Source organism: Rhea americana, unplaced genomic scaffold (assembly GCF_003343005.1).
Source record: "Rhea americana isolate MKP2758 unplaced genomic scaffold, rheAme1 scaffold_178, whole genome shotgun sequence".
Lineage (NCBI taxonomy): Eukaryota > Metazoa > Chordata > Aves > Rheiformes > Rheidae > Rhea > Rhea americana.
Genome location: NW_028185905.1, coordinates 998,452 through 1,009,296, shown reverse-complemented (window position 1 = coordinate 1,009,296; position 10,845 = coordinate 998,452). Strand labels below are relative to the sequence as shown.

Here is a 10,845-nt window from a genome sequence, read left to right as displayed (position 1 = left end):
CTTCCTCTGCAAGACTAACTAACTGGACAATGTTGTACTTGCTGTGCACAGCTCCAGTCTGTCACGGTGTGACCTTTGGCAGTGTATACAGGCTGCTGTGGCCAGTCACAGGCAAGTTGTCATTTTTACGGTGGCTGGGCTAGACCTGCTACTTTCCACCCCTTGTAGCCTGCATGGCTGTTGGTCAGCATACAAACAAGTTACTGTGAGGGTGCGTAAGGGTAAGTTTACAAGCAGATATGCCATCTTTTAGTAACTGTCACATACACACTCTTGCACTCAAGTCAGCAACTTTTTGTTATGAAGTAATAAATTAGCTTGGTTTATCACGAAGAAAGTACACTAAGAAGGCGCTGATGTTTACACCTTAACTACTTTTCAGCAGTTGTGTGGTCACACTGACTTTTATACTAGCACTATTCTCCTTTCCCAGTAATTTGGTGTGGAACTCTGTAATCAGAATTTTATTCTAGCTTGTTACTTTCTAGAATATTGAAGCACTCCATATTTCTTTGATTTCACCTAAGTATGATGCTTTCTAAAGAAACCAGCCAAAACCCCATATCTATATAAAGAGCWGAATATTCTATTAATGCTCAGGAATCATTTTAGCATATTTACCACCYTGGTTGTGATATCTAAAATGATGCAACAGCTCCTTTAATATGTTTTTTCCTGTTTCTGATTTTCCCTGTAATTCCATTTTATATACAAAAGTAAACAATTATCTTATCTGACATCTTTGGAGAGTAACAAAGTCATTAGATAACTGATGTTGGGAAATACTTGGATTTAATACTCATACACAGAACTGTATTTAATATACACACATTCACATATAATTATATACATAATCATAYATAAAAACATGTATACATATGTTTATATATGTATATACATAATACATATAATTATATACATAAATATTATATACATAATCAATTTCCTAATGCACAGAACATTTCCTTTTTTTCCTGTGCTGCAGGCTATCTCTTGTTTTATATTTAGAAATAGGCTCACATTAAGATTCTTTAGGCCTAACAATAGTAGAAATGAAGACAATACGCATCCTATCTCTCAATGCCTTGCTAAACCCACTAATACCTTTAATTGCAATACTCTCACTTTCGCCATAAGGCAGTCTGAAAGCTAATGAYAAAAACTGTAAAGTAACATTCAAGTAGTTTGAACAGTGCTTAGAAGGTGGCACCAATGGTATGTCTGCAACAGACAAGATTTCTTGGCATACAGGTACTCCCATAGCTGAAACATAGAAGTACTCCGCATTTTTCTTTCCTGGCAAACATTGCTAAGTCTGCAACCACATTAGCTAAAATTGATTAGATAGGGGAAGAAAAAAAGCAGCTGCATTCTTCATACTATTTGAAGACAGTCAAAAAAAAGAAAAGAAAAAAGGAGCAAGATGAGCCTAGACAAGCCCTTGGTCTGACCCAGTCTACTTATTCTTGTGTTCTTATGTTCTGAGAGAAATTGATATTCACAGCTTTATTTTTCATAATCAACCAAGAAATCCTTAGACACAGAAGGTGGAAGATGATGWAGTGCTAGGAAGGACAGCAGAGTCTCCTATTTAGAAGAAAATTTCATTTCTGGTTTGGTTGGTGYGCTGATAACATTCAGTCAGTTTCGAGAATAGGCAAACACTACTAATTCTCTTTTCCTATTTAAAAAGCATTAGGAGACTTAGGAAGCTATATGCATGAACTGTAGACTTGTTCTTCCTCTGTATTTTGGGAAAACATTTAGTGTAGCCCATATACAAACAACATTTCGCATAGCCTACTGTGTACTATCCTGTACACAGATACCCTTAGTGGGTATCCTTTTATGGAATCCAATTTAGGTCACTAAGCACTTTACCCTTCGTTATTTAGTGACCCAATGTTTAAAGAATTTTATTTCTAAAGAGAATTGTTCTGTCAAACAAATTCCACTTTAGTGAAGGAAAAAAAAAGGTCTGTGTTCTTTTAGAAGACTGACAGCGCTTTTTTAGAGCAATGTTCCTGGCTTCTCCCCCACCCCAGTAGGTGGCTTCAATACAGCTGTTTTGCTAAGCTGTCTCCTCCTTCACCTACACATGCTGCTGCTACTGCTTCCTCACGGTATTTGTTAGCCCCTTGCCTTCTCACTCCCATTTCTCTTCCAGAGCTGCAGCTTTGCTTTATTGCCCTCCTCCTCGTGCAACGTCCACGTCTCTTCTGGACTATGCTAATCCTAGGTACCTCCCTCACAGCCTAGACTTACAGCACAGCTCCACAATTCTGYGTTGGTGGCTTTTCTTACGATTTCCTTGAACCATGCTTTCTCTTCAATTGCTTCATGCATGCAGCTCATCCTCTCCCACTCTGTGCCTCACTTTGAGCATAGATCTTTACCAGCTGGAAACTAGTCGTCTAGAGGGACTTAGGATATTTTATTTATATTGAAAAAAAGCACGATCTAATCTCTACTTGAGTTAGAAAATAAATTTGAATTTCTAAATAACAAAGTTGAAGATGCAAGGCTACAATTAGAGGCATCCTCRTTTTTCAGGAACTCCTGGAACTCCCTGTCCTCAAATTAATGTTATGTATGAGATTTATCCTCTGGGCAATAGTCTGGGAAGCAACAAATCCTACTAGTTAAAGCCTATTTTTTAGTGCCATAGCAATGCTGAACTGGGGTAACTATCTTGGCTGTAAGCAGGCTATTTTAAAGCAATTGTYGCCGAAGGCAATCAAACTAGCCCGAAGAAACAGGGGCCTGCTTCTTCTCTACATGCTACTAAACATTCCAAACTCACATGTGATCACTTTTAAGTGTTTCCTGAGCCACTTTATGTTAAAAAAAAATGATTTGTGTTAAGTTTGCCAAGTAGCTTAAACTTATTTCTAGTTCTCATTCAATGCATATTTCACCTTTTTTGAGGAAGGGGAAGGTCTCAAGAAGTGATGAAAATGTGACTGCCTTCAACTATTCAGAAGTCAATGTGCTTGAAAAAAAAATAAATGTATGTTTTCCTAATGAAGTTCTATGAAACACTAGCTCACTTTTTAAAAAACATTAATTAAAAAATATTAATCACTGACCTGCCAATTCCCATGACTACACCTAATATACTCATAAATGGGTTCTTTTTCAGTGTGACCAATATCAGTATTCAGAAGTAAAAATATGAATGACTAATTATTTTGATTTTATTTTTTAAAACATATTTTTGAAATCTCTATGCCATTTCTGCTAAGCCAATACCAGTTTCCATGGAAATAGCAGCATACAAAACGTTGACATATTTCAGAGAGATAGAGCTACTTAACATCCGCTTGCCTGAAACCACCAGCCAGACTTCAAAATAAAACTGGCTCTCACATTTGGCTCTCACATCTTGCAAACCAGTTTACAAGAAAAAAAATCAAACATAGCATCTTTAAGGGATGTCCCCGCTTAGGTCTTCTATATGTTCTGATAGAAATAAAAAAATACAAGTTAAGCAAGTCCAGACTTTTGTGTTTAGACAATATATCCAAATAGCTAAAGCAGTACTCAGCTCATCATATTCTTGTACTAAGGCTCAAATTAAAATATGACAACATATTTAGGGAGTAATCCCTTGAAAAAGCAGCTAATACGACCAACTGATCTTTTTCATAGCCTTTCATAAATACACGTTTTGCTTCAATCTGTATCTTGTTGTTTTACTTACATTAACTTGTGAAACACTGGTGGCCAACAGTTTCAGTCTCTTAGAGACAGCACGTATTCTGAGAAGGGAAGAGCATTTTATCTTTACAAGATTGAAGAAAACACTACCTCTTGAGTAAAAAGGTACCTTTGCTGTTTATCATAAACTTCGGTTTGTTCTCTCTGCTTCCATTCTTCATCAACTACCTTTTAAATTAGCTTTTGCCCCTGCTAGAGGACAGTATGTCAAAAGAACACCAAAAGCACCCCATGATGTAAGCTAGGGCTCCTAACAGCAGAATTAAGTGCTCCCTCTTTTTTGTGCTCATCTGATACAACTGTCTTCAACTAAACTAGGAAACTTAGGGATAAAAATTGAAATAGCTTTTAAAAACCTAAAGCTTGAAAATCTTTCTTGGTATAACATTAACAAAGGTTTGTGAAAAGATACAAAAATACGTGTTTTATGAAAACCTTAAACAGCATATCAGAACTATCATTTTCTACACAACTTAAGTACTAAGAACTAGCACTGTTAACATTAAGTATAACAGAAAGGTCATATGTTTCTCGCTCTGTAAGCCCTGCATTATCTCTTACTTTCTGGTATGTCATATGTAAACATAGTACTGTACATAAGGTTAAGTGACTGATTATTCAAGAACATGTAAAATTTGATCTGATAATGATAAATCTTCATAGAAAACTTAGCAAACTGGACAAGAGGACAAGTTATCTTGGGCTGTGTCTATCAAACATTTTCTTAAAAAATGTTAAATCTACTGCCATTTAGAGCTGTGATTAATTACACAGGAAGGATGCTTGCCATTAAGAGAGAATCACTTTTTGGATGTCCTATTTTTTTAAAATGCACTTTTAAAACATAAGGATACTATTATAAGTAGCTCCAACCACATCTGAATCACCACTGCTGTAGCAATGACTACACATAACTGAATTGTACAAATAACTTCATAATGGATCACAATATTGCAAAAGTTTAAGGGGTAACCAAAAGACTTTCATTCCCTATCTTTAATTTTTCAATCCACTGTTCAAAATCAAATGGAAATTTTTAATGAAATGGAAACGTAGTTACTTGGAGAACAGAAGACAGACACTGACACACATTCACACACACATGTGCACACACACTGTTAGCAGCACTAAGCCAGTTTCTGTTACAAAGGCATGAATTCACACTACTCAAATTTAGGCATTTAAGATAGTTTGTAAAAGTCTAATATTTCTGGGTTTCATTTTACAGTTACAGAAAAGAACAAACTCTTCTAAACAAAGATTTAACTCTTTCTCCTGTCTTCCATGGACTAGTGAGCGAGCTCTTGATTTAGGTATCTAGGCTAAGTGCCTAAAGTTAGGTGAGATAAAGCAGGTAAAGGAAATGATTAACACACTAAGATCTTACTGTAATAAGATCATTTTGTCGGGCTCAGTTTATGATACTCTTAGTAAGGGCATCCAGCAAACAAAAACAGAGGAACAAGAAATATGTATGTTCAGAACATGTACACATATTTGGAAGTCTTCTACATACTTGAATCCTTTTCTACTTTCCTCTCTTCTGGTTTCAAAAGCCAAGTACAGCAACTACCAGTGTGACTGCCAGATCAGAGAGAGTGTGAATGGAACAACCAACTACTGCATTTCTGTCTTGTCTGAAGTTGCTCTGATTTGAAGTAGGAAGTTTTTGGCTGGTAAAACACTTAGTTTTTGACACTAGTCAAAAGTGCCTAGAATATTTCTATCGTCTTCGCCCTATGAGGAACGGCTGCGAGAGCTGGACCTCTTTAGCCTGGGGAAAAGAAGACTGAAGGGGGATCTTATCAATATGTAAAAGTACCTGAAGGGAGGGTGTCGAGGGGACGGGGACAAACCCTTTTCAGTTGTCCCGTGTGACAGGACAAGACGCAATGGGCAGAAATTGAAGCACAAGAAGTTCCGCCTGAACGTGAGGGGGAATTTCTTCACTGTGGGAGTAACGGAGCACTGGCAYAGGTTGCCCAGAGAGGMTGYGGAGTCTCCTTCTCTGGAGATCTTCAAGGCCCGCCTGGATGCAACCCTGTCTAACATGTTCKACGTGACCCTGCTGAGCGGGGGAGGTTGGACTAGATGATCTCCAGAGGTCCCTTCCAACCTTACTGATTCTATGGTTCTATGATCTTAAAGTTTCCAAAACTTATTCAAACTCGAACACCAGCACAGGTTAAATAAAGCCAACAACTGTTGTACATAGTACTTGGTGTAAAGGTATAATGACAGCTGGGCCAAATAGCAGACATTTGAATGTCTTCATTCTTTAGGGACAAGATACAAACCACAGATTTTGCCATTACATAGAATAACGGAGTAATTAAAAGCACAATACAAATTATGGCAGGAGGTTTATTGAAAGAGTGGTTTTAAATGTATTACAAATTATCTGCATCCATTTAAATATGTGATTTCTACCAATATGGTGATCTCTAACAATTTTTTAATTAAAGAATAATAGCACTTTACAGCTTCAAAGCAGAGTAGAGAGGTAAACTAATTAAGGTATAACTGTGAGAGGAAATATAAGAAAATACTGGGTTTCTCAAACACCTAGAGCTAATATCCTATCACAGACCAAGAAAATATTTGTAATTGTCCCATTTCCTCAAGATTTCAAATGCAAAATTACAAACAAACAAAATACCAAAATACTTATAAGCTCTGCATAAATAACCAAAATTAAAAATCTAATTAATTAAAGGCTGTACTTTAAAAGTATTCACAAGTCAATGCAAATGAATCTGTTGTGATGCCAAAAATATTTGCCCAAGGTTAAACCGAGAAAATACATATTAAGTCATTTTTGATCAGTGAGTGATTGCAGTACTTTGTTTTTATACCCAGCCCTGAAGAAAAATCTGACTTGAAGGGACATTAGCATACAAATGGGATATGAACTTCCAAAGCTTATGCAACTGTTATTCCATTACAGACAGCTCAAATCAATTAGGTTGTTAGAAATCAGAGAATAAATCTTTGTTTCAGTTTAAAATATGAGTACTCCAGAGACATATATGAAATTTGAAGCTTGTAGAAACTTAGTTTGTTGAGGAAAAAAAATTAAAAAATTCATTTATGAATGTTCTCTACACCACTTATTTTCCTCCCTTCTTCTTACTTTTCTTTCCTTGCCCCTTACTTTCCCCCAAAAATGGAGGGAAGGAGACTAAATTTTCATCTGAAGATGATAAAATCTAATACGCAAGAAATTGAGGGGTGCTTACCCTGCTTACTGGGAAATATCTCATCAGAACCATGACTACAAAATTCCAGGTACCTCTGTAACATGCAGAAGGAAAACAACAGTAAGCTGAAGACCTTGCTGTCAAGAATGAAGGATGATTTCTGCTAAAATTAGAAGAAATACAAGCACTTACAAGGAACAGTTAAAGCAACAACTCAGTTCTTTCCTGTTACTCCCAACTACTCAATTGTATAGATTCTCARCAGATTGGCTTTGCCAAAGCTTTCTCCAAGTTATGTGGAATCCACAAAAACTAACACTTTCTCAAGAACCTATTACAGTTTAAATGTTGGGAAAAAAAAAACAAACAAATTGATGACAGTATCTTACTGAAAAGTAAGAACTAGCTATATACGAAACAAATGAAAGCAATGAAATTTTTCAGAATTTTAATTGCTTCAAAAAGAATTCTGTTTAAATATTTTCTGAACACTGAAGAGAGAACTTAGAAGATGTAAATAAGAACTAAATAATTAATGGTATATGCTTTATTTAATTTTAGCATCTTGCATTTTCACACAGACAAAAAAACATAAAACCATAAACAGTGGGAAAAAAAACAAAGCCTGCTGAACAAGAGATCTCTTGTAAGCCAGTGTACTGCAGTAGCGGATTAAATGTTTTCAGTGATTCAAAGCATATGATTGGCCTGGGCAATGCACTGGGCATTCTTGACTACATTTTACACAGGTTATCATCCACTTCTGCTTCATTTTAATACTAATACATGCAATAAACCCTCTGCATAAATAACTGATTTTTGAGAACACTGTAATAAAATGCTTCATTAGACTTCCCCTGCCCATTCACAAACACAATTTGTGATTTGCCAAAGGTGAAATCAATGTCAGAAAAGGAAGAGGAGCCAGGTCTTTATCTGCTACTATCAGGCACTCCAACGACTTTCATGCACACACAACCRTTTACTTCTCATTTTAGACTCTTGTGGGTTTACCTGAACAAATATAAATGTGTATTCACTTGTGGTATATGCAGACCTCAACCTCCACTCTGCAAGATCACTCCTTCCCAAGTATCTTACAGCTACAAAAGAACTTACATCTCTGCCTACATTCAAAAATATCTTTAAAAAAGAAAACAAACAAAAAACACTTCAAATTTCATATGCCACAAGAAAAGCTCAAATTTAAAATTCTTCAAAGATGCACTGTGTTAGATCAGATGTACATGTAAGTTCATTTAAATTTGTGCTTGCCTTTGTTTCTGTATGAAGATAACAGTATAATATCAATCCCAGTTCCTGTTAGCTGAAGCACAAGCAATTAAAATAGTGAGTCTGTAGTTGCTTCTGGGCAGACAGATTGAATCACAGACGTCTAGGTGCAAAGGAGCAAGCATAGCCCAATAGCTGCTTTTCTTTTAACTCAAGTGCACAGCTCTATTTACCTAATAAGCAAATTATTTCTTTCAGATAAACAAGAGAAACAACAAATACTGGAAATAGGTAATTTGAAAATTTTAAACCTAAATAAGAACACAACAATGCTCTCTCATAGTCATGTCATAGAATTTTCCCTTTGGCAAAGTAAATAAAATTAAATTGCCATGCTTAGGGTAACAGCTGGAATCAACAAGTGAAGAAGGATGTTGAAATATTGAAGAAAAAATGAAGAAAGGATGTGCAAGTTATCCAGGGAATAAAACCCTCTCCTCCAGAAAACAAAGCCCAGCAGCCAAGACTCAAGAATGCAACAACTTCAGTTTATGAAACGGAAATCGGAAGTGACCTGATCACTGCACACAGGTCCTCACACAATAAAGAACTCTAGCAGTGAGTGACTTTTGATTCTTGCTGAGAAGCATTAGATGCAATAAGCTGGAAGTTAAACTCAATTGTGAAATAAAATATGAGTCCCTAACTGCAGACATTTGAAAGTGCTTATGAAGAGAAGCTGGTGGACTCGCGAACACTTAATCTCTACAATGAATAGAGAAATCACCCTAAAGCAAGTTATTTTAAATGAGCACATAAATGCAAAGCTAATGAATCATCAGACTTCAAAAAGGCAAAAAGTTAGGGTAAAATCATAAAATATGAAGAATGACTTCTCAAATGATCATTCAGAGAATACCATTTCAAGAACATGCAACACTGCTGGCAAATGTACATTTTTTTCCCTCAGTTTCTCTATAAACATGCATCCAGAATATGTCAATCTGATGGAATCTCTGAAATCCACCATCAAAAAAAACCCAACCAAACAAAAACAAACAAACAAACAAAACCCACCACCCACAGCTGCTGCCAAAACATGGGCCTTTTCTGTGAATTTAGTACACACACTAGGCTTCTAACGCCTGATGTATACACAGGCGGACACAGCAGTGGTTTATCATTTTAGTATTTAGTGGTTTTGTATTTTACACAGAGAGCTAATATTGTTTTCTTAGTACAAATCATAATCTAGGGAACAGTTACAATAGATGGACACTTGAACTTTTGCCTTCACAGCACTGTCAATTACCAGTACGACTTTACATTTATTCCCACCTGACATATGGCAAAGCTCACAATCCTTCTGGCCCCAAATCCTCCGAACCAGTAACYTGAGGATGGCCCAAGACTCCTGCAGAAGATACATTTAAATAATCTGTAGTCTAGAAAAGCACAATTCTCATTCCCACCCATGCTAGTTTGAACCTTGAGTCATATGTTTTAATCTCTCTTCTAAATGGTTTCTGGCTTTCTGTATAAAAGCACTAGAAAGTTTTGGTATCCATACAAACATCTGCTTGCTTTGAATCTTGGTTTTGAACCCGAATGATTTCCTCTGGCAATTAGTTTCACTTTAACTACATACTGTTTGAAAAAGTATTTGCACCTACCATTTTTTAAAATTCCCACTTCTTAAGTATCACTGAATGTCCTCTTAGGCTTGTATTATGAGACATCACAAAGTYATCTTGCCATACTAGTTCTTCTTAATGGACTGACACACAATCTTAATTAAGTTTTAACATGCCCAAGCTAACTTTTTTCCATAGCTGATCATACAAAAAATATTCAACAATTATGCTTAGTTAGTGTGTTCAGAAATACTTTAGTGCACTAAAGTATTCATTCAGAACAGGCCACCTGCTTCCACTATCTTTTTTATAACCTCTTCCCTTAAGAAACTATGGTAAAATTAACTTTACAATGTCTTCTCTTAAAGAATGCTAGAGCCCTATGATACAATTCTAAAACAAATCATGGCAGCAAATATGGTTCAGTTTAACAAACCAATAAATAATTTGACTAGAGAGCTAGGTCTTTTCTAATAGGATCCTGGTTTGAAGTCTAAGAGCAGCATTAGAAGACAAAAAAAAATACAATACTTGTGTGAGCGTCTCCCTACTTCTGCTACGGCGCAGAGAACGCAGATGAAAACTACTTTTACAGAAACATTCCATTTTCTGCAATACACCAAGAAGTTGTCTTAATGTCAGAAAACACATTAAACCCAGAAAATAAGGTCTTTAAAAAAAAATCAGTGGCTGAACGGATCACGAACAGAAAGAAACAGACACACGAGCGCAGCAGCAGGTAAGGACGCGCCTGAACTCACTGCGCGTCCCCTCACGCTCCACGGCAGGAGACGTCCGAGCCGCTTCGCTAAGGCGCTCAGACACTCGCGGCACCCGACCAGCCCTTCACGCTGCGACAGGCTGCCTGGAAGGAGAAAAAAGGGAAGAAAAAACAGAGGAGATAAAACTTTGTGCTAGAACCCACACGCGTGTCCACACAGCAACGCAACCCACGCGACTACCGCGGCCTCGCGCCGCGGAGAAGAAGGTAAAAAGCGAAAGGAACCGAGCGCCGGGCGACGGCTCAGGCCCCGCGCCAGGGCGGCCCGCGGCGCGGC

At 37.0% G+C, this 10,845-nt stretch overlaps 1 protein-coding gene across 1 annotated transcript in view; it reads left to right on the top strand.

Moving 5' to 3' along the window:
* Positions 1-10,703: 10,703 nt before the first annotated feature.
* The window catches only part of CTDSPL2 (CTD small phosphatase like 2), a 47,198-nt gene continuing 47,056 nt past the window's right edge, over positions 10,704-10,845 (top strand). Inside the window, exon 1 of the mRNA XM_085301528.1 lies at positions 10,704-10,775. The gene's annotated coding sequence lies outside the window, so the exon portion shown is untranslated. The remainder of the gene's footprint in view (positions 10,776-10,845) is intronic.